Source organism: Eptatretus burgeri, chromosome 1 (assembly GCF_056783735.1).
Source record: "Eptatretus burgeri isolate ZD-2024b chromosome 1, Ebu_testis_v1, whole genome shotgun sequence".
NCBI lineage: Eukaryota > Metazoa > Chordata > Myxini > Myxiniformes > Myxinidae > Eptatretus > Eptatretus burgeri.
The window spans coordinates 10,348,214-10,375,550 of NC_140961.1; the positions used below are offsets into that span (position 1 = coordinate 10,348,214).

Sequence of the window (27,337 nt, forward strand, 5' to 3'; positions counted from 1 at the left end):
GGGAATGAACAAACAGAATGAGAAAGGGAAGAAAAGAGGGGAGGGAGAAGGAGGAAGAGATGGGGAGGGACAGGGGCAGGTTTCATCATTTAGAAAGTTCCGTATTGAAGCTGGGTGATACACATGTATATGTCTGGTTACACAGCAACACATGGAAGCCAACATTTGTCAAGAAAATGCTCATAAAAATGTAAATCATCGTAGAAAGATCTTGGGAAAATGTTGAAAAAATATTTTTTTGTCTATTTCCTGAAATATCTCAAAACCAAATGCACAAAATACACATTGTCACATGTATAATTTTATACTGAACAATATCTATGTTACTGCATGTGAGTAGATGATAAATGTTGCTTCTGGGATGCCCATTCATATGAATGGGAAAAATGGAAAAACTATCTGACCCAAGCCCCAATAACTCAAAATGGGAGAGACACTTCCTCCCCACCTACCCCCTTCCCTCCCTTTCAAGCAATTGAAAAATTGAGACTTACTGATTAAAGCACTTCTTCCCCCCATCATAATCACAGTACTTTCATATCTTCATTATACTCAAAGAGCAAACCAACGAATATTTGCCCATGTTATACTTTAGGGAATATCTTAATTTGCTTTTCACATTCATTTCCATTGAGTATATTCACAAAGAATAACTTGGAACTTGGTTCTTGGTTTAAGTATCTTTGTTGAGCAGAGATAAAATTATGAACTTCTCTTTATGCTCTTGTCTGACCACCTCCTGAGCTTCATATCATTTTATCGATTCCTTATATTTTTCATTGTCTTTCCAAATTCAACATTATTTATGATTTTATGAAAGTTCATTTCAAAATCATTTGAAGCAAGCTGTTTTAGCTTGGTTGAGTCAGCTCTCCCCAAAAGCCCGAACAAGCCCCAAAAGCCCAAAATCATTTCCTTTATGAGACGCACCTAAAAAAAACCCATTGTGTTCACATTTTCCATTATGTCATCAACTCGTCCTATTTATTGCCAGACGCGAACTTAGGCATGTTTCATTCAGAGAATGGCGTGTTCAGAGGAGTACTCCGACCTTGCAGATCGATCTTTTTCACAAGAGGAGAGGTGAGATCCTTAAACCAATTCATTATTTGTTGTTTTACACAGAATTAAATCACTATACAAACAATAATTATTGCATTTTTTTTTTCCTGACAGGTTGTCCCCAATAACAACATCGTTGGTAACTGATATTGAAAATGAAGCCAACGAATATCATGAAGAATGGCAAAATATGAATGAAATCCTTATAGATCTTCAATCATTTCGAAGAGAATTAAATGATATCATGTCTCAGTTGTTGGAAGAATCTTTCACACCCCCTGACGTTGGATAAGTCAAAAGAAAGGTGAGAAATTATCCCCTGTCTGTCTCTGTCTCTATCTGTCTGTCTTTCTCTGTCTCTGTCTCTATCTGTCTGTCTTTCTTTCTTTCTCTCTCTCTCTCTCTCTCTCTCTCTCTCTCTCTCTCTCTCTCTCTCTCTCTCTCTCTCCCCCTTTCTCTCTCTCTCTCTCTCTCTCTCTCTCTCTCTCTCTCTCTCTCTCTCTCTCTCTCTCTCTCTCTCTCTCTCTCTCTCTCTCTCTCTCTCTCTCTCTCTCTCTCTCTCTCTCTCTCTCTCTTCTCCTCTCTCTCTCTCTCTCTCTCTCTCTCTCTTCCTCTCTCTCTCTCTCTTCCCCTCTCTCTCTCTCTCTCTCTCTCTCTCTCTTCTCTCTCTCTCTCTCTCTCTCTCTCTCTCTCTCTCTCTCTCTCTCTCTCTCTCTCTCTCTCTTTTCCCTCTCTCTCTCTCTCTCTCTCTTTCTCCCTCTCCCTCTCTCTCTCTCTCTCTCTCTCTCTCTCTCTCTCTCTCCCTCTCTCTCCCCTCTGTCTCCCCCTCCTCTCTCTCTCCCCTCTCCCTCTCTCTCTCCTCACCCTCTCTCTCCCTCTCTCTCTCCCCCTCTCTCTCCCCCTCGCTCTCCACCTCTCTCTCTCCCCCTCTCTCTCTCCCCTCTCTCTCTCCTCTCTCTCTCTCTCTCTCTCTCTCTCTCTCTCTCTCTCTCTCTCTCTCTCTCTCTCTCTCTCTCTCTCTCTCTCTCTCTCTCTCTCTCTCTCCCTCCCTCCCTCTCTGTGTCTCTGTCTCTGTCTCGCTCTCTGTCTGCCTCTTTTGGTGTTAATTCTTGTTTGTTTTGAACCATGGAGTGATAACTCATTTTCAATTTTTTTTTCAGTTTAAACACCTGTCTGGTTGTACCTGGCACAAAACTCAATCTTCTGGAGGTAATGTTTTTTATTTATTTATTTATTTTATTCATATCATTGTATAATCATCTTGAAATACCCTAATGGCTTTTCTCTTTTTGTTTTGAATAGAATATGGTGATCGAGTTTCAAAATGACAAAGCTTCAGACTACTGGAAAAGAAGGTTTTGTTCAATGTTTTCAATCTTATTTAATTATATTTGTTTTGCTCACAATTATTTAATTCTTAATTACAAGAAAAGAATAAAGGAGGTGTAAAGGGGAGGAGGGGTGGGGGTGGGGGGTTAGGGTTGGGGGGTAGGTGCACTCCCCCAATGACCCACCACTCCCCCTCATCCCACCCCCTCCCCTCCCCATGTGTGTTGTGTGTGGGGAAGGGTGGGGGTGGGATGAAGGGGTGTGGTGGGTCAAAGGTGGGGGCACAAGGGGAAGGGGAGGGGTAGCTTTTGTGGATGGGGCTTATGTGGGCGTGGCTTATGTGGGTGGAAACAGCGAAGGGGTGGAGCAATTTTTAAATTAAATAAACATGTGTGTGCAGAACCAATAAACGAATTGCTCATCATGTGGAAATGATGGAAGTGGGTGGGGCTTGTGTGGGCGGGGTTTGTTTGGGCGGGGCTTGTATGGGCAGGGCTTGTGTGGGCGGAATCAAAAAAAATTCCCCCCAATTCATTATTATCTTTGTCTTTTGTAATTCTTGTGAATAAAATGAACCTAAAATCTCTTCCCACTCTAAATCACATAATTTGTAAGTCCAAGGAACTGTAATGATTACATGAACAATTTTTAAAAATTCATTTTTCCATCACTTAGTATAACCTTTTTCAAAATGAGATTTCCATCTGAATATTCTTACTATATCACCAACTTTGAACTTATAGTGGGGGCTCTTCGGTCCAAATATAGGCCATACCGTTACATGACTGAAGAAAGCACCAAATTTTGTATGCAACATCAACTGGACACAAGCTTAAATTTCAGTCGTGGAGCCACATCAAATTTGACCTTGAAGGTCAATTTTCAAGGTCGAACATATCGGTCAAAGGTCAAGTTGGTCAATTTTACGTTTTGGGTTGTAAAGTGAAGAAATAACTGATATCTATCCGGTTCACTCTTAGGTAATTACGAATACCTCATCAATAATACAGAATTATGCGATTTAAAAATGGAATTAATATGAAAATCCATTACAAGTACATGAGATAAATAGAGATTTCTCATTTATGCGAATTGCGCTAGAACGCCATAACTGGGAGAGTATGTCTCAAAATGACCATACATCTTCGTAACCGCATATAGTTAGGTGAAGGCTTACATTTCTGATGTCATTCATGTTGGATTAATGTTTAAAGTACATTCAAGGTCAAACATGGAGCTCAAAAAATTGAATCCAACTTTTTGGTCGAAAACATGTCAATATCATCAATTATTGTTTGAAAGTACAAATTTTGTGAAAATGCGTTAGTGCCATCAGATAAAGTAATTTTCTCACGACATGCGAATGTCCGATAGAGGGACTGTATGGTTAATTGTACCTATAAATTATTTAAACCGTTGGATTTATTCCACCGTAAGTGACCCTCTGGTCTGCGCAGTTCCACTTGGACAAGAGTAAATGGAGATATGTACATGAAAATCAATAATTCCAAATATCCTGGAATTGAACTGCAGAGACTCGTCTCGTCTCGGTTCATTGGTCTCGTCAGCTTCAACAAGACATCGTTTCGCGGCACCATTTTTCGCTCTGATCAGTTTGGTGTTGTTGAATTTTGCATGGCAGCTCTTGCACCAGACAGCACGATTATTGATCAAGTCACTGACAGTGACCTCTCCAAAATAAACAGCCACAGGTAGAATGTCGATCGCCTTGAATTCTCGCACGTTGCTGATGAAATTTTTGTAGGCATCCCAATTATGATGGCATCATCAGCCGGACACCTCAACATTTCGCTTGTGTGACGCTGGCAGACGAGGAATCTTGACCAATCAAATGTTGTTGTGGTGAATTCATTCTCAAAAAGATCAATAGGTGATGGTCATTGATTTTAAAATGGCTTTCAACCTGCTAAGGAGTGATATATGGTTCATCTTCTCCACAGCCGTATGAAATTTCACATGGATGAGTTTGAGCATATGAGCAAAACGTTTTCCAAAAGGCTTCCTGTCCAAAAATGTAATTTGAAAAAATGTTTAACAAGCTTCATATTCGATTTTTTGAAATTCTCAATTTAGAAATGCATTCATACTGATTTTTGAAAATTAATATAGCGTGTTTGGAAAACATTTTTGTATGGGGCTTTTTTGCATGTGAAATTTCATACCAATAAAAAAAATGCCTGTGGAGAAAATCAACCGGATATCACTTCTTAGCAGGTTGAACAGACAGTAGAAGAAAATATTTTAATATCATGCATTTTTTTCATCTCCGACAAGAATTTCGAAAAATCCTGAAACTTATTGGGGTTCAGGATGTCAAAAGGGATATTTTGGCATATCAAATCTCCTGACAAAGCGAAAAAGATCGTTAGGGACTCCGCCCGAAACACAAAATTCATGCACAGTGACCCGAGAATCGAGAAAATCAGTTTTTCTCTTGCTTTTATTGAATATTTGTTGACAGGCTAACATAAGAGTATTACCTGTTTTGTTTTTCAAAGGGACAACCCACACATATCTACTCCTCAAATCAATAACTGTTAAAGCATACTTGTACCCCTTATCATTATTGAGTTCAATCAAATCAGCGGACTAGATATAATCAACTTCCTTGGAATAAATCTTCCTTCTATTAAACTTTGTGATTATTAGTTGATGTAATTCATCAGCTAATTGCTCTTCAATCTTATTGACATCATGAGAGCCTATAAGTTTTTTTGAATTTCCAAGCCCCAGTTTTAATTTTGCACTGATCATCTTCTTCACGATGAACCCATCAATTTTTTCTCTCAAGGTTAGATTTTGTATTAAAGATAAATTTTACAACACTTCTCGATCAGTTTTGTGTTTTTCTTCCAATGTCGTGCTATTTCCATAAACAATATCGTGTCTCATGCACACTTCATCAACCCTATTGATCGGTTTGCTCCACGGTTTAGGATTGTCAGCCTCATCTAATCTTTTATTCAAGTTTGTTCCTGGACCACAGAAAGACCTGGTAGATGTAATTCCCCTGGTATTCCAGTTGTAAATTTACTTCCTGAAAATAATTTTGTATATCTCCCCCTCATTTGTGTTTAGTGATTAATTTACTCTTTTTCGAGCCGCACACCAAACATGTGCCTTTTTGTATAACCCTATTATTTTTACTTTTAACATACGAGATATTTTTACTCTTGGTTTTCTTTTACATTTGAGACAATAACTCATTTATTTATGTGAAAAATTCCTACAGAGTGCGAAAACCTTTTTCTTTTCCAACATGCACATTTGAATCTTAATTTTTAAACATAAAGAATCCTTAGAAATGTCTTCACTCTCTCCTCCATTTATTTAAGAAAAAAATGGAAACTTTAATCGATGTCAATTACACCAACATCATCAATAATGTAATCTTTTCCTTCTTTCTCTTCCTTATCTTCTTTCTCGTTTAAATCTTCTCCCTGAAATCGATGTCAATACTCTTGACTCATATATTTCTAATAGACTCGTCAATTCCTTGTTTTCCTCCTCAGTTCATTGAGATTGATTTATTTTCTGCAATACCTTCGATCTTTTTATAATCTCACTGGTTTCCCTATTTTTTTTTATTTATTCATTTTCTCTCTTTCCTCCCTCTCCCTCTCCTCCTTCTCTCTCTCTTCTCCCTCTCCTCCTTCTCTTTCTTTCCCCTCTCTTCTTTCTCTTTTTTCTCCCTCTCCTCCTTCTCTCTTGTCTCAGTTTCTTCAACTCCTTCCTCATCCCTAACTGTCCTTGAACCACTTTCACCCCATAGAATATCATACATATATTCATCTGGATTCTGTGATACTCTTGTATCCATAATTATTTTTCTCATAATAGGAAACAATAAGATTTTTTGATGATTCTTAAAAGAGTTTTTTATTTCATCACCTTTAGAAGTTCATTTTTATTTAATATTTTAATCAAATCTCTATTTGTGGTTTTTTTATATCAAGATAGGGCCAGTTCTTCATTGAAAAATGCCTGTGTCTATGTTCCAATTCATAAGGAATGTAAAATCTAACACCCTTTTCTTGAAGGTATCCTTGAATGCAAAAATTATAATTTTCTTGAAGCCTTCTTGCTGTCATTTATGTATCAGAAATATATGATAGATTAATATGATGACACCTAATACCACCCCATCTTCCTGTTGTTAAATCAGTTTGTATTCCTCGGCTTTGTATAATTATCCAATTTCCTTTCTTCTTTGTCAAATAAACTATTGCTTCACCATCATATAATTTCCTCTTCCCGAAATCGTGTCTTTGTTATTTGCTAATTGTGCTTCCACATATCTCCTGATTCTTCTTTACGAGACTGATTAAAATCGTGTAGGTCTTCCAGGTTGAATGAAAAACACCAATTATATCCCAAATCATACATATTATACCTCCATTTCTCGATTCTCGTAATAACTATACTTCCTTCTTTATAAAATTCAATAGGAAGCAGATAATTGATTTTAATAAGAAAAGGTGTATGGTTTGTTGAACCAGGTGTTTGTGTTGTAAATTCTACTTGTTTAACAAAACGTGCTGTTTTATTTAAGGATATTTTTTTTCAAGTTTTTCAAGAAACTTTCAAGACAAGATTTTCACCTGTTCTCTTGTGAGCAAAACATCAATTCTTACTGCTCCTTTTCTCTGAATTGTATTAACGTTAATCATACAAGGCTTTTGATTTTGAATACAAGATGATAGCTTATAAAGATTGATTTGATTAACATATTCCCCAGTAAGCACTTTACAACTCATTTATTTATCAAAAAAAAATATGTGAGACTAATCCTAACACTATTATATATTGTGGAAAATCACTTAATCTCACCAAGTTATTCGCGTCAGTCGGGCTTGGATAATTATCCATTATAATTTATCATTTACAATATAATTATCCAATAAATTATAATTTATTGATTTATTTATTATTTTTCATGTTAATATTTTTTGCTATAGTATATTTCTGTTGTTCAGCCTGTGCCTTTGTGGAATAATTTGATAAATTAATATCCAGTTCTTGGGATACACCAAATATAGAACCATCTTTTCCAACATGTCATTTATATTACATTAAAAATAATGTCATAATTTTTTAATTTTTGTTGAGTTGAAATAACACGTATAGACATAATTGACCACAACACTTGGAATTTAATTCCTGGACTTGAAATGTTTAATAAACACCATTCTGTAAGAATTTTACTACTTCAACAGGTGGTGGAAGACCATAACTCTCAAAATAATATTTGTCTTGACTATTAAAAAAACAAACCCAATGAGAACCGTTCCCATTATTATCTTATAAGTTCATAATAATATTCTTTGTATTTTTAGGCAAGTTTATTAACTCATCTCTCATTCATATTACCACATTATCAATTTTTAATTTCTTACAATATTTGACAAGTTCTAAATTTAATGTTGTATTCTTTCCAAATTCTTCAAACCACTCATCAATGCTCATGTATTGATGAGAAATATATAATCCATTACCCCTTTTAGTTAATTTTACACCTGATTGTGCAACAGAAGAAAGCATATCTCTAACCAACAATCTCGCTTTATCAGGTAGACTTTCAAGTCCACAACAAAATCCATAATTGCACCACTTCCACTAAATGGTTTCTCCAACTCTTTGTTATGTCTTTTCAACTCTTTTTGAGCCCGGAGTTGAGCCTTCATTTCGTTAGGAGTTTTCACCGCTGCTGAAATACCACCCGTCAATGCTCCAGCCACACTTAAACCAGCAAATAAAAGAATTAGAAATGGGAGAAATCCTCCAATCGTCTCTCTTATTGAATATTTCTTCAACATTGGGTTTGACATTTTAATTTTAAGTGAGCCAGTATCGTTCAAGATTTTCACCTGTTCTCTTGTGATCAAAACATCAATTCTTACTGCTCCTTTTCTCTGAATTGTATTAACGTTAATCGTACAAGGCTTTTGATTTTGAATACAAGATGATAGTTTATGAAGATTGATTTGATTAACATATTCCCCAGTTAGCACTTTCAACTCATTTATTTATCAAAAAAAATATGTGAGACTAATCCTAACACCATTATCTGTATTAATCTGTAATTCTGTTTCTTCCAAAAGCAAACAATATGTATCAACTTCCTCACTCTCTTCTCTTTCAATGAAAAGGGAAGTATCCACTCGATTAGACTTTATAGTTTCCTTTTGAGCACTCAGGTCAATCACATAGATTGTATACGTACTTTTAAATGCTGTCATATCCAAAATGGGTTCTATATTTTCATTGCTTTCACACACCTTTTGGTAAGATTTGAATGCTTCAACATAATCATTTTTTCCCCAATTAATTTCCAATCTATCTCATGGATAAAATGTTCCATCGAGAGAAACACGAAGTTGTTTCACCTTAGCATTATAACTCAACGCATTATTCTTATCAGTAGCAGTATCACCATCTGGTTTAAAAAAAAAATGAGCCACAGGTATCATGGCTTTCCTTCCAGAACACCCAAATTCCACGTGCCAGTGATTTGGTTCAGTTTAACGTGTTGACATCCTCTTTTAAGGTATGAGACATTGAGTGGTTTCTTTGAGTTAAGTCTGCTGTTTAACATTGCTTCTGTTTTAAGATTGGGATATATTCACTAATATACCAACTAATTTTATCACCAAATTTATTCTGAGCACCAAAAGCATGAGCAATGCCAGAAAGCAATCTATTTTCATTATCATGCCTTTGTAGTTGAAATCTAATTTTCAGACCATACAGAACTTTATCATGATCATGAAATCCAAATATGCCTTTAAGAGGAACTGCCACAGTAAAACTATTGCCTGCTTTTGTATCATCATTAAACATTCCTTTTCTTTGACTATATCCAGGGTCTGTGTTTGTTACCGTTGCAATATCAGGAATGAAACCTTCGACAGCTCCCTTTCCCATTCTATCACCAAATGAATATGGTGTAAATTTCATCATTTCAGATGTAACAGAGACATAATCAACCACTTCAACTTCTTGTGTTCCAATATACAAACGAACACTTTCAAACATTTTCCAGAAGAAATCATTTATGAGTGTAGCATTTGTGTTATTCGCAGCCTTTGTGAAAGGAAATTTACACAACAAGAAACTTTCGGCTAGATTCAAATAAGTTTGTTGATTATTTATTTCAAAACTTTTTGTTCCATTTGTATTCCAGTCTGTTCCAGTAATATCATTTACATTGAAGTAGTCTTCTTTTTTAGTAGAGTTTGAGATGACAATGGTATCATCCAAATCACAGATGCTATCAATTGCTTTCATACTTGTATTTATTTATGAAAAAAGATGTCAAAACTTTTGAAACCCTGACCCAAGTATTTGAATTATTTTCTGTCGTTCTTGGGGAGACAACTGAGTTTTGCCTTTCTTAATTTCATTTATTGTTTGCAATTTATGGGATTCCTTTTGGGCATCTTTTATTTTGGGCAACTCTTTGTAGCACCAGCTACATTTCCCACAGCAGAAGCAGTTGAACCAATTAGCTCTTTATGTTTAAGAATAGTTGAACCTTTTCCTGTTAGAGTATCAATTATTCCATCTCCTTTTTTTCTAAATTGATGTCCTGCACCCCGTTGTCTCTTAGGTTTATAGTATCCTCCACCAAGATTCATTCCTTATAGTACAGGGAAAGGAACATCACATCCCCTGGAATTATTTTATATTTTCCCAGCTCGTGTTTCCTCACAATAACCATCGTATTTATTGATTGGAAAACTTCACGTTGGTGAATTCTGATGGATATAATTTCTCCATTAAAATAAATCATTCGATTATCTTGGCCGGTTATCCTAAAATTTACTCTATGTATGGTTTTTCCAAACACGAGAAGGTAAACCAGATTTTTGGGTTCCATATTGAATTTCTAACCAATTGGGGTTGAGTATGCACTGAATGAAAATATTGTATTTGTTCTTATTCCATCATTATAAGCACCATCAATCAAATCACAGTGAACTAATACCGAATTTATGTCTGAGGATATTTGAATGACATTATCACTGCAAAATGTCCCATTAGTTTCAATCTTTTTTGAGGAGAAACCAAATAACTCTCTAAATGAATTATCAATTGTGAAATCAACCTTGTAGTTAGTTTTAAGTTTAATTTTTGATTTTGAAGTATGTTTTTGAATTCCTATATCAATATTTTTTGGTTCATCACCTTTGTTCTTTCATAAGGCGAGCAATTTCGGAAAATATTTGAGAAATCTCATGTACTCCGGGTGAAACTTTTATCATTTTGTATCCACTTCCTGGATTATAACTAAACTTATCGTTTTTCTCTGTGATATTAAACAAGGTATTTTAGTTTCCGTCGACAAAAAAGACGCGTCATATTCTTTTGTTGCATTTAGCTATCGTGGGTATGGAAATGAAGATGTGTGGTCATTTGTTGTGAAATTAAAACTAAGGATTGTGCTTCTCTTCTTATTTCATATGGAATAAAATATCTTTGTGCTGACATTTATTTATTATTTTCATGTTCATCAACTGGTCGAAAATGGCTGATGCTTCATTAAAACAATTTTTTATTTCCAGCCTTCTTACTACCTAACAGCAATAACAGTCTATTAATTAATTGTGATGGGTCATTTGGAAGAAAACTAACACCTGAACCAAGCCTACTTAAAACCTGAATAATGTGTTCTCTTTCTCATTCTTCCTACTTTTACCAGATATATTGATCCTATAATTAAGAGAGTCCAGCAAATCAAGATATACTCCATCATCCTTATTTTTCATATCCAATGGTTTATCAAAATACTTTGATTCATCCCTCACAGTTGAACCTTCTCTTCCATCTTTTGGAAGAAGAAACATTAATCTTGGAGTGAGTTTAACAGGGGGTTGAGCAGAACTCAAGAACCTTAATTCATCATTAATTATCAATCCCTTTTCTTGAACAAGATGGAATATTGCTGGTTGTTCTGTTAGAGTGAGTCCTGCTTTGGTTTCTGAATCCACTGAATACTTATTGTTTTGAAGAGCCTTCACAATATAATCAGGGGGTTGATTTATCTCTTCCAGTTGTTGAAATAATCCTTCATCATCATATTCTAATTCTCCTTTGTTCTCTAATTCTTCCTCCATCATTTGACTGAAATCTTTTAACATTTGAAGTTTCTTAGGAGTATATTCTATTGTGGGAACTGTGGAAGCATCTATAATTTTTTGTTGGGAATTTTTTTTCAGTGGTTTAAAATTTTTCTCTTGTTTTCTTTCAAATGCTTCTTCACCCGTTAGTTTCTGTCTGTGTTTCTTCTTTATGTCTTCCTGTTGTTTTATAACTTTTGAAACCAACCCTTGATGTTCCTTAAATCTTCTTGCTCTTTCTTTTGCATCCACTTATTTGTTGGAAAATATCATTTACTGAATTGTGAAGGTCAACAGGGAAATTTTCCTTTTCTTCATCATTTAAGTAGATGTGTTCAAATAAATCCTTTTCTTTAAATATTTCATCAAATTCTTTTTTAACATGAATATAAAAAATAAAAAATGACCGTTTTTACAGCCATTTTTCCCTGCTGTGCAGGGGTTTGGCTTTTTGTGAGGCAATGTTTTATGGCCGGATGCCCTTCCTGACGCCAACCCTGGTCGCCTCTTACGACACACAGGGATATGGTACACCTATTCTAACCGGGGCATACACCGGGACCAGTACACTGGCACTCATTTCGCCGACCTCGGAAGGATGACAGGCTGAGTCAACCCCCTGGTGTTAATTCAGCAGCCAACGGGGCTTGAACTCAGGACACTGGGATCCCAAGCCGCCACCCTAACCACTAAGCCAACACCAGGCTTTATTAACATGAATATGAGTTGTAATTTCTTCTTCACTCGTACTTGTATCTCTACTTTTCATACGTTTGCGTTGAGTTTCTTCATCAACATCAAAACCGAATGATAAAATCGTAACTCCATTATCACTCAGATGTCGAATGATTTGTCTCATTCCTTCTGGATTAGCTTCTAATAACCCAAGACCACCAGATTTTAGTTTCTATAACTCACTCTTGCAATGTGAATATTTTGTTGTACCAAGAAAGACCTCCTCAAATATTTGACCTTCATTCCTCAATCGCATATGTTCCTCCTCTGAAATATAGTAATAATCTTCACCTTGTCCTTCTCTTGGTCACATTGCTCTGGTTGTATTTTTTTGCTCTGGTTACAATCCGAATCACATGGTGTTTAAAAAAAAAACTTCCAATATTTTCAATTTTTACTATTTAAAAACCTTGATTAATGAAAGTTTTTTCTCGAAGCAGTTTTCCCCACAAGATTAATAATAATAGTTGCCATTGATATATATGGAATTGCTTATAAAATATAAAATATATCCCTTAATATCTCATCTTGTTTCACAACAATAAATTTCTATTTTTCAGTCGTGTGCTTCATATAATCCCGAAGCCTGGTGTTGGCGCAGTGGATAGTGCAGCGGCTTGGGACCCAAAAGGTCCTGGAGTTCAAGCCCCGTTGGGCCACTGAATTTATATATATATATATATATATATATATATATATATATATATATATATATTTGTATATATATATATATATATATATTTGTATATATATATATATATATATATATATATATATATTTGTATATTTGTGTATATATATATATATATATATATATATATATATATATATATATTATATATATATATATATATATATATATATATATATATATATATATATATATATATATATATATATATATATATTTGTGTGTATATATATATATATATATATATTTGTGTGTATATATATATATATATATATATATATATATATATATATATATATATATATATATATATATATATATATATATATATATATATATATATATATATATATATATATATATATATATATATATATATATATGTATAGATATATATAAAAACACCAGGGGGTTGACTCAGCCTGCCATCCTTCCGAGGTCAGCGAAATGAGTACCAGTTGTACTGGGCCCGGTGTATGCCCCGGTTAGAATAAGTGTACCATATCCCTGTGTGTCATAAGAGGCGACCAGGGTTGCGTCAGGAAGGGCATCCGGCGTAAAAACCTATGCCAAATCATTATGCGGACAAAAAAACGAATTTCCATACCGGATCGGTCGAGGCCCGGGTTACCAACGACCACCACCGGTACCGGTGGTCAGCAGGGTACCAGTGGAAATTGTGCTACTGCTGGGCGAAGGAGGAGAAGGAGACTGGGAAGGCGAGTCCCGAGGCAGTGGGAGAGGGAGAAGGGTAGAAGTGTGGAGGTGAGAGTTGGAACTCTGAATGTTGGGACAATGACTGGCAAAGGGCGAGAGTTGGCTGATATGATGGAGAGAAGAAAGGTGGAGATACTGTGTGTACAAGAGACCAAGTGGATAGGGAGTAAGGCTAGGAGCATTGGAGGTGGTTTCAAACTGTTCTACCATGGTGTGGATGGGAGGAGAAATGGTGTCGGGGTAATCCTGAAGGAAGACTATGTCAAGAGGGTATTGGAGGTGAGGAGAGTGTCTGACCGAGTGATGAGTGTGAAGTTGGAAATTGAAGGGGTGATGATGAATGTCATCAGTGCATATACCCCACATATGGGGTGTGAGATGGAGTATAAAGAAGATTTCTGGAGTGAGTTAGATGAAGTGGTGGAGAGTGTATCCAAGGATGAAAGAGTGGTGATTGGACCAGATTTCAATGGACATGTTGGGGAAGGGAATAAAGAGGATGAGGAGGTGATGGGGAGGTACGGTCTCAACAAGAGAAATGTGGAAGGGCAAATGGTGGTAGAGTTTGCAAAAAGAATGGAAATGGCAGTGGTAAATGCGTATTTCAAGAAGAAGGAGGAACACAGGGTGACATACAAGAGTGTAGGAAAGTGCACACAGGTGGATTACATCTTAAGTAGGAGATGCAACCTGAAAGAGATTAGTGACTGTAAGGTTGTGGCAGGGGAGAGTGTAGCTCGACAGCATTGATTGGTGGTCTGTAGGATGACTTTAGAGGTGAGATTGAGGAAGAGAGTGAGGGCTGAACCAAGGACCAGATGGTGGAAGCTGAAGGAGGAAGACTGTTGCGTGAAATTTAGGGAGGAGGTGAGACAGGCGTTGGATGGTGGTAAAGATGGGTGGGATGATTGGGCAACGACAGCAGAAGTTGTGAGGGAGATAGCTAGGAAGGTACTTGGTGTGACATCTGGACAGAGGAAGGAAGATAAAGAGACTTGGTGGTGGAATGAGGAAGTACAGGAAAGTATAAGGAAGAAGGGGTTGGCGAAAAAGAAGTGGGATAGTCAGAGAGATGAAGAAAGTAGGCAGGAGTACAAGGAGTGGCATCGAAAGGCAAAAAGAGAGGTGGCAAAGGCCAAGGAAAAGGCATATGACGAGCTGTATGAGAAGTTGGATACAAAAGAAGGGGAAAAGGATTTATACCAATTGGCAAGACAGAGGGACCGAGCTGGGAAGGATGTGCTGCAGGTTCGGGTGATAAAGGACGCAAATGGGAATGTGCTGACGAGCAAGGAGAGTGTGTTGAGAAGGTGGATGGAGTACTTTGAGGAGCTGATGAATGAAGAAAATGAGAGAGAAGGTTGGAAGAGGTGGAGATAGTGAATCTGGAAGTGGGATGGATCAGTAAGGATGAAGTGAGGACTGCTATGAAGAAGATGAAAAGTGGAAAGGCGGTTGGCCCAGATGGTATACCAGTGGAGGCATGGAAGTGCTTAGGAGAGATGGCAGTAGGGTTGTTCACCAGATTGTTTAATAAAGTCTTGGAAAGTGAGAGGATGCCGGAGGAGTGGAGATTAAGTGTACTGGTTCCGATTTTCAAGAACAAGGGTGATGTGCAGAGCTGTGGAAATTACAGAGGGATAAAGTTGTTAAGCCACACCATGAAGTTGTGGGAAAGAGTAGTGGAAGCTTGGTTGAGAAGAGAGGTGACGATTTATGAGCAGCAATATGGGTTTATGCCAGGAAAGAGCACCACTGATGCGATGTTTTCTTTAAGAATGTTGATGGAGAAGAAAAGGGAAGGCCAGAAGGAGTTACATTGTGTGTTTATGGATTTAGAGAAAGCTTATGATAGTGTGCCAAGGGAGGAGTTGTGGCATTGTATGAGGAAGTCAGGAGTGTTGGAGAAGTATGTGAGGATTGTGCAGGATATGTATGAGGACAGTGTGACAGCGGTGAGGTGTGCGATAGGGATGACGGACCGGTTTAAGGTAAAAGTGGGATTGCACCAAGGATGGACTCTGAGCCCTTTCATGTTTGCAATGGTGATGGAGAGGTTGACAGACGAGGTCAGACTGGAGTCTCCATGGACTATCATGTTCGCGGATGACATCATGATCTGTCGGGAGAGTATGGAGCAGGCTGAGGCGAGCCTTGAGAGGTGGAGGTATGCACTGGAGAGAAGGGGAATGATAGTCAGTAGGAGTAAGACAGAGTACATGTGCGTAAATGAGAGGGAGGGTGGTGGTATGGTGCGGTTGCAAGGAGTTGAGGTGGTGAAGGTGGATAGGTTTAAATACTTAGGATCAACTGTCCAAAGTAACGGAGAGTGTGGGAGAGAAGTAAAAAAGAGAGTGCAGGCAGGATGGAGTGGGTGGAGAAGAGTTGCAGGAGTAATTTTTGACAGAAGGGTAGCTGCAAGAGTTAAGGGGAAAGTATATAAGACGGTAGTGAGACCAGCTATGTTGTATGGTTTGGAGGCGGTGGCGCTAACAAAAAGACAGGAAGCGGAGCTGGAGGTGGCAGAGTTAAAGATGCTGCGATTCTCGTTGGGAGTGAAGAGGATGGACACAATAAGGAATGAGTATATTTGAGGGACTGTGCAAGTTGGACGGTTTGGAGACAAAGTGAGAGAGGCGAGATTGAGATGGTTTGGACATGTGCACAGGAGGGAAGCGGAGTATATGGGGAGAAGGATGCTGAAGATGGAGCCGCCAGGCAGGAGGAGAAGAGGAAGGCCAAAGAAGAGGTTCATGGATGCGGTGAGGGCAGACATGCGGGTGGTTGGATTGTCAATGGAAGATGTGGAGGATAGAGCGAAATGGAGACAGTTGATCCGCTGTGGCGACCCCTTATGGGAGCAGCCGAAAGAATAAGAAGAAGAAGAAGTGCTTAATATCATCCCCAAATTCCTTTTTTACTACATAATGTAGAATAATTGTCTCTCCAAAAATTGTTTACATTTGTTGAATTTAACCTGAACAAAATAAAAGCATGAACTGTTTCTTATTGAGCGACGAGGGAGTTAAAAGTGTGATTGACTAAGATAAATGTAATTACAAGAAGAAAGTCTCCCTCTTGTGTAGTTGCTATCCATTACCATTTGGTTTCTCTCATGAACACAATCATCAAAGATAACGAGGTTCTTTTTTGATTTATCCAAATCTTGGGATGAAGGTATATCATCCGTATTATCACGAAGAATACAAGTTATAGGTTTTGATTTCTTTTTACATTTCTGTGTATCACAAAATTGTTGTTTTATATCTTCAATGTTGTTATCATTTCCTTTCGTTTTGAAATTTAAATAAACCGATTATATCTTCTTCTTGAAGACCCGCATTAAAACCTTGAGAGTCGTTGATACTCAGGTTGAAAATTTGACATTGTAAAAATTATTGAATTATCATGATCTAAAAAGTTGGGAGTCAGGAGCATCTTTAAAAGCAGGCAGATATTTCCACATCCACTTGAACCAACATTGAGATATCTGAATGAATTTGGAAGATTTTTATGGTTGTGAAGTTTTATCTAATTTTCCCAAATGGGTAAAAAATCATTCATTTATTTATTTGGAAAACAGTTTTTATTTAATTTTTATTGGCCTTTTTTAGAAACTATGTTTTATCCAAAGTTCAGGTTTAATTTCAAGATAATCCATTATTTTATTTATACACTATCTTGTGTTGATATTTCCCTGAAAATGACAATCGTTAATTATATAAATTATCAATCCATGAAACATTACCATCATTTGTTCGGTCTATTCTCTTGTAAGAAAAGGTGTATTATCACCCTCGTACTTAACATTCATTTCTCTTGTTAATGTTGTGAAGTAATTCATTTTTGATGTAATTTTGAAACAGTTATGTTCTTTTTTATATATATATATATTTTTTTTATCCAATTTTTATTAATTCGAATATAATCACAGAATATACATTGTTTATGGGCTTCTGACTCTGTGTTTAATCCCACTCTATCACAAGCAGGACAATTCTCAAATTTGTCATGTGGAGAATCAGGGAATTCAAGAGGCTCAAGATCGAGTAGACTATTCATATTTATAAAGTAAAACTTTACTTCAAACAAAATTCACCTTCGGTATCATCTTTGGTACTTTCATTGGTGCTTTCACAATCATCTATAAAACGACTTTCATAACTATCATTTGAACACAAAGTCTCGGTGTCATAACTGTCTTCTGTTCCAACAGCGATGCTATCATCATTCTCATAATCTTCAAAATCTTCAGTTGAATAATGACTCATATTTAATTGGTAGAAAAAACATTACCATCTCTATCTATATAATTTTTTTCATTAACAGATTCAACTCCAACATTTTTTATATTAAAGGTAATTTTAAAATGGGCCTTAACTACTACTGAACGAAATGTCATGTCACCTGATATATTGACATCCTTTATTTCATCAAGATTTACATCTTTAGGGTTGTTGAAAAAAATACAAATTTCTCCTTGCATATTGCAGATGGTCTTATCCTTTCTTTCTTCAGCTTCATCCATAAGATTTTTCTTTTTTGATACTTTTTCTTGTTTCATTGCTTTTTCCAGTTTTGAATAAATTGCCAGAAGGAGAGTAGAAACTATTGTTGGAGCTACTTTAATTGATGTTCTTCCAGATATACTAAAAGCCCTTCCACTGAAGGGAAATTGAAGAACTCATTATTCGCCATAATTGTTTTTATCCAATAGTTGTTATATTGATCTTTATTCAATTTTACATCCTCGACATATTTCTCAGTTTATTTTACAAATGTGTAGATTGATTGAAACTTGTCTTTTGTGTCTTGATATATTGTATTTATTAAGTCAAACAAAGTTGGTGAATAAAATGGTTTTAAGCACAGATTCACCAATAAATTAAACGGAATTTTCATCAAGAAAATTTTATTGTAAGCAAAGTTTTGCCATATAAGTATGATGAATACAATGCACTGCGATGTTTGTAATCATGAATATAAATGTTATAATTTAAAAAACACCTTCAAACCAACAAATTCACATTCAATCTTTTTGGACAAATATTGTTGCAAATCTGGAAGCCATGAGCACTCAACATACAGGTCCTATAGAACAGTTCTATCGGTAAGTAGGTGTTTTTAGTTAGGGTCCCCGTCCCTCGTTTAATGGGTGAATAAATGTACATGCGCTGTGTTATTTTAATAGTTAGAATTTTTTACATCACTCACAACAACAACTACGGCTACTACATCTCCAACTACAACAACAATGCCATCTTCGCTCTCACAGCGACAACCCTCTGCTCCCGGCATGCTCCGCATGCTCGCTGGAATGCGGGCGTGTTCGGAATTCGTTCGGGGATGGAATTCCATTCCCAAATATGGTCATGAACCGATTCGCTTGGCTGCGCACCAAGTAAGGGAATGCGTCGTGTCCCACCCAATGATTAGCAGACTGAATTCCATTCCCAAATATGGTCATGAACCGATTCGCTTGGCTGCGCACCAAGTAAGGGAATGCGTCGTGTTCCACCCAATGATGAACAGACTGAATTCCATTCACAAATATGGTCATGAACCGATTTGCTTGGCTGCGCGCCAAGTTAGGGAATGCGTCGTGTCCCACCCACTGAGGATGGGCCATGCCTGAGCGAACCGTGCCCGAGAGCGATAAAAGGAACGGAGAGGAAATATTCGGGTGGATCTGCTCGAGCGAGAGAGGAAGAATTCGCGCCCGTTGAAACCGCATCTCTCAAGGTGGATCTACTCGAGCGATAGAGGATGAATTCGTGCCCGTTGAAACCGCATCTCTCGAGGTGTGGGTATGCTCGAGCGAGAGAGGAAGAATTCACGCCCGTTCAAAACGCATCTCTCGAGGCTGGGCGAAAGGCATCTCGTCGTTGGTGTGCTCTAGTTCCCGGGTCATCTCGTCTTGTGGCTGACGTGGTCTGCATCTTGCTGCTCTGGTTCCTTCTTGGCCGACTGGTGCTCTGGGAAGGTGCGGACGTCGAGCCGCGCAGCGCGGCCAGGTAGCCTGCGACTTTCTTGTCCTTCAGCTCGACTTCCCTCCAAGCTGAAGGGATATAAAGACCATTTTGGGTCTGTTTCTTTGGGTGTGCATCTGTGTGTGGACCCGTCTGGAAGTAGGAATTGTTTAAGTGCTCTTTGCTGTACATACTTGCTTCTCTATTAGTCATGATAACTCTGCTTTTTGCGTGCTCCCCCCTTTCCCCCATTATAAATAAATAAATTTGTTAAATTTATCAGTTCGTTGCTGTTTCTTCCATTAGCTTAGCATGGCGCGTGTTGGTGAATTATAAAGGCTGTTGCCGCTGTAAATGTACATTTGGACCGACGGAACTTCGGCAACTGTCCGTTCAGGTTGCGCACCGGTCGGGCACGCGAACGGCTCGACTCGTACAAGGGCCGTCGAGGGTGTGAAAACTCGGTAACTCGCCACGTGGATCTCTAGTTATTTTGAAGATTGGCAAATAACCCTGTACCACGTGGTGGAATTATTGACGATTCACGGTCCGGTAAGGGACCCGTACCTGTCGGAGTTTTCCGAAAGGTACGATCTTGATTCTGGGTGTTCGGTAGAGTCGACCCTACCACCCCACCTCGCGGTCGTGCTCGCATCCGATACCCGGTCCGCAACAATATCTCCATTTAAACAAGAAATAAAACATTGTGATTGATGTAATATTGATATTCTTTTTAAAAAATTATAGTTGACACCTTCAATCATGCAAACACAAGAAGAATGAAGAAAGGGAAGGGGCTACTAAATTCTCTATGGAAAACTGATAGGGCATTTAAAGGACATATAAAAATTATGATTGTTTCGCTTTGAAGACCCTGGACCATCTTCAATCATTGAAGCTGTTGATATGGTTAAAAAAGTATTGAAACTGTAATTGAAAACACATTAAGTGAAATGACAACTTTTAAATTTTATGAAATAAGTCAAATTGAATATGATTAGAAAAGCTGATGAAACTACTCCCAAAATGAGGACAAATCCTGACTTTATCTCAACATTTAAAGATTTTGTAAGATGTGATGTTGACGATGAACTGCAGAGACAAGAACAAGATGTTGATAACACTGTAGTCGGTAGTGGATTTGCTATTACAAAAAAAATCTTTTTAGATGTACACATCTTAAAATCGGATCCTCTTCAAGCTTCTTCTTATATTGATTTACCAAAAGAGATAAAACTTAAGAAAGCGGTTGTTAATATTCAAAACAAAGATAATAAATATTTTCTATGGTCTGTTCTTGCTCACGTACATCCTCCACAATGGAAACCTGAAAGGGTTGAACATTATAAGAAATACGAGATGTTAAACTAACAAATGTTAAAATTTCAAAGTTTCTAATGTCATTGAGAGATATTCCTAAATTTGAGAAAATGAATAATCTATCTGTTAATGTATATGGATTAACGGATACAAACAAAGTTCAGATATTAAAAATTTCAAATAACTATGAAAATAATGAAACACACATCGACCTTCAATGTTATAGTTCGGGGAAAATTCACATTATGCTTCCATCAAAAATTTATCAAGACTAATGACCTCACAAGTATTCAATGGAACAAAGAAAAACATATCCCTGAAAGAGATGTCTCAACTTCTTTCACACGAAAGAACGATTAAATCAACATTCAAAATACTGCCGTAATTATAAAGCAACCGCAATTAATATTCCAACAAAAGTAGGAAAGAAGATATTGTTGCGGCCACGGGTACCGAGACACCAGCTTGTCACTCAGGGGGATTAATCCCCGGTTGTCCTCAGAAGAGGTGGACCTGGGGCCACCGCTCACAATTAACGTTGTGGTATGGTGGGTTGTTTTGGAACCACGATATCCACCCAGTTAACCACGAGTTCCAGTGTCCACCGTCTAATTGTTCCGTTTAACTGGAGGTCACGTGGTTAACTGAGCGGGGAGCGTGCCCTCGGCATAGCACCAATGTTTTCTCGATTAGATTTTAATTAGGGCGGCCAAGTGTTTTCACCGCTGGTGCGTGCCGACTATTTTAGGTCGAATCTGTGGTAATTACCTCCCAGTCTATCAAGGTTCGGACAATGCTTGATCAATGGAAGGAAAGGACAAACACGGACAGGTTGGAAGTCGACAAATGATTTATTAATAATAAAATTAATAAATAAAAATAAATTTGGTATTTTCTGAGGTAAATAAATGAATAATCTCTCCCGAACAGCCTTGAATATCAGTCGATGTGTGGGAGGGCACCGAGATCATCTGTCGTGGGTTTAGGCCCTGGTGCTGTGACACAGGCAGCTCCTCACATTTCACGAAACTGGTGACGTCCAGTGACCCACACGGTCCGTCGGTGACTGACCCGCGCCTCACATGTTGGTGACCGACCCGTGCCTCACTCGTTGTCGGCACTGCTCACACCCACACTCGCACCACACGCTCGCTTGCTCAAGCACTGGGAAGGACGAATAATCTCGTTGTTGGCACTGGTCAGACACCCTCACACACACCACAGGCTTGCTTGCTCCCTTGCGTGCTTCCTCTCTGGCTCGCTTCTTCCCTCGCTTGCTTCAACTCTCGCTTCTTTCTCGGCGCGCTTACCCGCCTCTTGCTTGCTTCTCTCCTCCTTTTCCTCTCTGGCTTTCTTTCTCATTCTCTTCTCCCTCAACTTACTTTTCTCACCTCAGAACGGACCTCCAATTCGTTTTATATCTCCGGCCGTCTCGGCGGGCACAGAGTCCCCCCAAAGCTCACCCCGCCCCACTTGCACACGGTTGCCATGACGATCCGTGCGCTCCAAAAAAATGTGGGCGTCAGCGCTCGTGAAAAACATGTGCATAAACGTTGCTGAGCAAAAATAAGGGCGCGCGTCAGAACTCGCGAAAGAAATGTGTGTAAACGTGTCTGTCGTCAATAAATTTTTTAAAAACTTCCCATAAGAGAGGGGATCTATTCTTTACCCTTCTCAACACATCACACTTAAAATCCCATTAGACATGGGGATGGGGCTATTGTGAACATGCATTTATGGAAATAACTGTCTGAGGACCTGGATGTGTGGATGGATCCATCATTCTGGATTCTGAAATCTGTAGCAATATCATTCAAAGATGACAACAACAAAAAACAAACATCCATTTGTGATTTGTGCTGATTTTGAAAGTATCCTTGAAAAGATAGACACTGTTTCTCCAAATCCAAATAAATCATACACAAATAAATATCAAAAACACACTCCTTGTGATTTCTGTTATTATATCAAATCATCTGTTGGTGATGAATACAACAAGTTAGAACTTTATAGAGGAGAAGATGCCTCAGAGGAGTTTGTAAGACGATTGGAAAAAGACTGTATAAGACGAAGAGAAATAATGGCTAAAGGCAATAAACCAATGTCATTTACAAAGGGAGAGAAAAAGGGATTTCGGAAGAACAGTATCTGTTATATTTGTGAGGAGAAAATTGAGGGAGAGGTCAAAGTTGGGGATCATTGTCATCTTACTGGTAAATATAGAAGTCCAGCTCATTCCCATTGTAATCTTAATTACAAGCCCCCAAACTTCATTCCTGTCTTTCTTCACAACAACGCCCACTTTGACACACATCTATTTATAAATGAACTTTCAAAGCATCTGGTGATATTTCTGCCATTCCTATCATCGATCAAAAATGCATCTCATTCACAAAAACAATTCATACATCCCCCATAACCCATATCAGATTTCTTGACACATTCAAGTTTATGGCAAGTTCATTATCCTAGTGAAAATCAAATACTAAAAACTTACCGAATCTTAAATCACCTTTCTCAAATCAAGAAGAGATTGATACCTATTATCACAAAAGGGAATATATCCGTATGACTACATGGATTAATTTGAGAAGTTTAAAGAAACACAACTTCCTTCAAGGGAAAGTTTATACAAGTTGAATAAAACTCATATTTCTGATAGAGATTATACACAAGCTAAAAAGGTTTGGGAGAAGTTTAATACAAAGAATCTTAGAGAATATTATGATTTGTATCTTAGAACTGATGTATTATATCACAATGTAACAAAGATTTTGTTTGAGTGAAGTTTTTGGTTGTTTGTCTTTTATTAGGTCGTAAGAATGAAGAAAATTCATATCTTTCATGTCGCTAATCGTTATTAAGGAAATGACATATATTTTTTGAAAACTAACAAAAAATTGTATATTTACATAAGAAAATTGCAGAAAAATGTCTTTGAACATAAATGAAACTATACAACAGTGTTGAAACATACAGGGATATGCTAATCAGAAGTAAAATATAGCATACTACATCTTCGATAAGACTGTTTATTGAAAACAAACAGATTTTCTGCTCTTTCTTCGGTGAAGAGGCTGGGTTTCTCGGACTAAACCCCAGACGTAGTCGCCCATCATACGCTCATTATACTGGCCCTGGTAGCGCTTCTCAAATTCCATCACATCTTGGTGGAAGCGCTCACCATGCTCTTCGGAGTAGTCTCTCATATTGGATTTTAAAAAATCCAAATGGGAATGCATCGTGTGCAATTTCAGGGACATTCTGCAACCCATCTCCCTGTAGGACTTGAGAAGATTGTCGACCAGTTTGCGGTAGTTTTCTTCCTTGTTGTTACCCAAGAAGCCCTGAACAACCACAACGAAGCTGTGCCAGGCACGTTTCTCTGGTGCCAACAACTTTCCGGAGAACTCCGGGTCCTTCATTAGCTTTTTAATTTGCGGTCCAACGAACACCCCTGCCTTTATTTTTGCCTCCGACAACTTCGGAAACACCGCTTCCAAATGCTTGAAGGCAGCGGACTCATGATCTAGTGCCTTCACAAAGTGCTTCATGAGCCCCAGCTTGATGTGGAGGGGTGGCATCAAGATCTTCTCCTGCTCAACCAGCGGTTGCCACTTCACGTTCTTCTCGCCAATGACAAAGCCCGTCCTTGATGGCCAGTCCTTTGTTTCATAATGTCTCGCTGTAGCTCGGCTATCCCAGTAGCAGAGGAAACAGGGATGTTTTGTGAAGCCGCCTTGCAAACCTGTCAAAAAGCCAATCATCTTAAAGTCTCCAATCACTTCCCAATCATGCTCTTAGTACTTCACCAGGCGCAGCAGGTGCTTCACATTCTCATAGCCTTCCTTTAGCTGAACAGAGTGGGCGATAGGGATGCTTGGGTACTTGTTACCATTGTGCAACAGCACCGCCTTCAAGCTTCTAGTTGAGCTGTCCACGAACTGTCGCCAGTTGCTGGGATCATACAGGAATTCAATTTCTTCAAACAAGCCGTTGATGTCGTGACAATAACACACTTTCTCATCCAGTGTGAAATACTGACAGAATATGTCACGAAGTTGTCTCTGTTTTGTTACCCGACAGTTCTCGTCCAACAACTTCCACTGTTTCAACCTGGATGTCAGTAATTCTGCTTTTGATTTGGTGAGTCCGAGGTCTCTGATAAGATCATTGAGCTCCGTTTGATTAGGGAAATGCGGAATAGCCGGGGTATCATCTGCAACAAAGCCATGGTCGTGGGCATCTTCTGTTTCGCTGCTGGAACTTGTGCAAGCATCTTTCGTGATCACCGGAGGAGGGTTGGGAACTGGAATCTCCTCACAATGCATCACCGGACGAAGAGATGATGGCAGATCGGGGTAGTCGAACACATCCGTCTTCTTTCCCCTGCGGTGACACGTCACCACCACCATACAAAAGTAGCAGTTGTTTGAGTGATCTGTTGGTTCCCGCCAGATTCTTGGCACGCCAAACTTCAGTTTTCATTTCTCCCCTCTGTACCACGACTCCAGAGTGGACCGACAGCTTCCGCAAACCACGTGTGGCACCCAACTCTTGTCCTGGTCCCCTAATTGAACTCCAAAGTACGCCTTGTAAGCCGAACAGAAGAGGTTCCCTTCAATGATGGTGTACTTGACGGACTTGACATTCAGAAAGACTCTGCAGACATAGTAGAAGTTATCAGGATCATGCTTGCAGGAACCTCGAGCAGAAGCCATCATGAGACAATATCTTTTCATAAAAGAACAAATATAATAAGACGAGTTGAAGGGAAAGAACGGAAACAAAATATAACATATATCAAATGACAACTTGAATGAATCATATAAATCATACTTGAATAACCTACTTGAAAAAAATCATATTTTTTTCAAAATAATTTCAAAATATTTTCTAAATCACAAAACGATCAACAGTATGCTATGTTTTACATCTGATTAGCATATCCCTGCATGTTTCAACGCTGTTGTATAGTTTCATTAATGTTCAAATACATTTTTCTGCAATTTTCTTATGTAAATATACAATTTTTTGTTATTTTTCAAAAAATCGGTGTCATTTCCTTAATAACGATTAGCGACATAAAATATATGCTTTTTCTTCATTCTTACGACCTAATAAAAGATAAACAACCAAAAAATTCACTCAAACAAACTTTTTTTTTTGTTACATAATGTTATTATTGACTGATGTGTTTGAGACTTTCAGAACAGTCTGTCATAAGAAAAATTCTTATGGATTAGATCCCGCTCACTATTACACAGCCCCGGGTTTGGCTTGGAGTGCCATGTTAAAAATGACAAAACATGATTTGGAATTAATCATTGATATAGATATGCCTTTCATGATCGAGAAGGCTAAAAGAGGAGGAATATCTCAAGTCTGTTCCAAGAGATATCCCAAAGCAAATAACAAATATCTTCCTCATTATAATAAGAAAGAGGACAACTCTTTCTTGATGTATTATGATGCGAACAATTTGTATGGGTGGCTATGTCGCAATCTTTACCTTATGGAAAACTTAAATGGGTTAAAGAAAAACATTATGAAAAAGTTTTACAAGACATTGTTATCTCCTCTCAAAAAGAATTGGATGAAGCTGAAGTTCGATATTATTTTGAGGTTGATTTAAAATATCCAGAAGAACTTCATCACAAACATAAAGACCTACCTTATGCCCCTGATAAAGAAAGTCCAAGAAAAGAATGGTTACGTGATTACTAAGTCATTTAATATAAAAGGTAAATCTCCAGAAAAACTACTTACTACATTAAATGATAAAGAAAGTTATGTTTTGCATCAAAGGAACTTGAGGCAATATTTATCTGCTGAGTTGAGAGTTAGGAAAATTCATAGGATTTTGAAATTTAAACAGTCATTGGTTAAAGAAGTACATTGATTTTAATATAAAAAGGACAACAGAAGCAAAAACAGATTTTGATGACTTTTATAAATTAATGAATAATGCTGTATTTGTATTGGAAAGACTATGGAAAATGTTCAGAATTGGCAAAACATAAGACTTACTACATCTTGGAAACAGGCTTCAAAGTTAATTAATAGACCAAGTTTTAAGCGAGTGGAGATGTTTTCAGAAAACTTTTGTGCTCTTCATTTGAAAAAAGAGAGTATTGAAATGGATAGACCTATTTATATAGGAACATCAATTCTTGACTTGTCAAAATCGTTTATGTATGACTATTACTATAATAATTTAAAACAAAAGTATAAGGATAATGTATCATTGTTATGTATGGATACAGATAGTTTTGTATTAGAAATTAAGACAAGTGATGTATATGAGGATATGATTGATAATGTTGATATAAATTATTCAAGTAATTATGTCAGGTGATGTGTTGTTTTCATCA

At 37.6% G+C, this 27,337-nt stretch overlaps 1 protein-coding gene and 1 long non-coding RNA gene across 2 annotated transcripts in view; both read left to right on the forward strand.

Annotated features, from left to right (window-relative positions):
• Positions 1-27,337, forward strand: part of LOC147033846 (5-hydroxytryptamine receptor 7-like) — a 238,351-nt gene that overhangs the window by 151,099 nt on the left and 59,915 nt on the right. The gene's annotated exons all lie outside the window — the stretch shown is intronic.
• On the forward strand, positions 930-2,466 carry LOC147033847 (uncharacterized). The gene is made up of 3 exons (XR_015055608.1): positions 930-1,366; positions 2,223-2,271; positions 2,365-2,466. It is a non-coding gene; the product is annotated as an uncharacterized LOC147033847 (long non-coding RNA).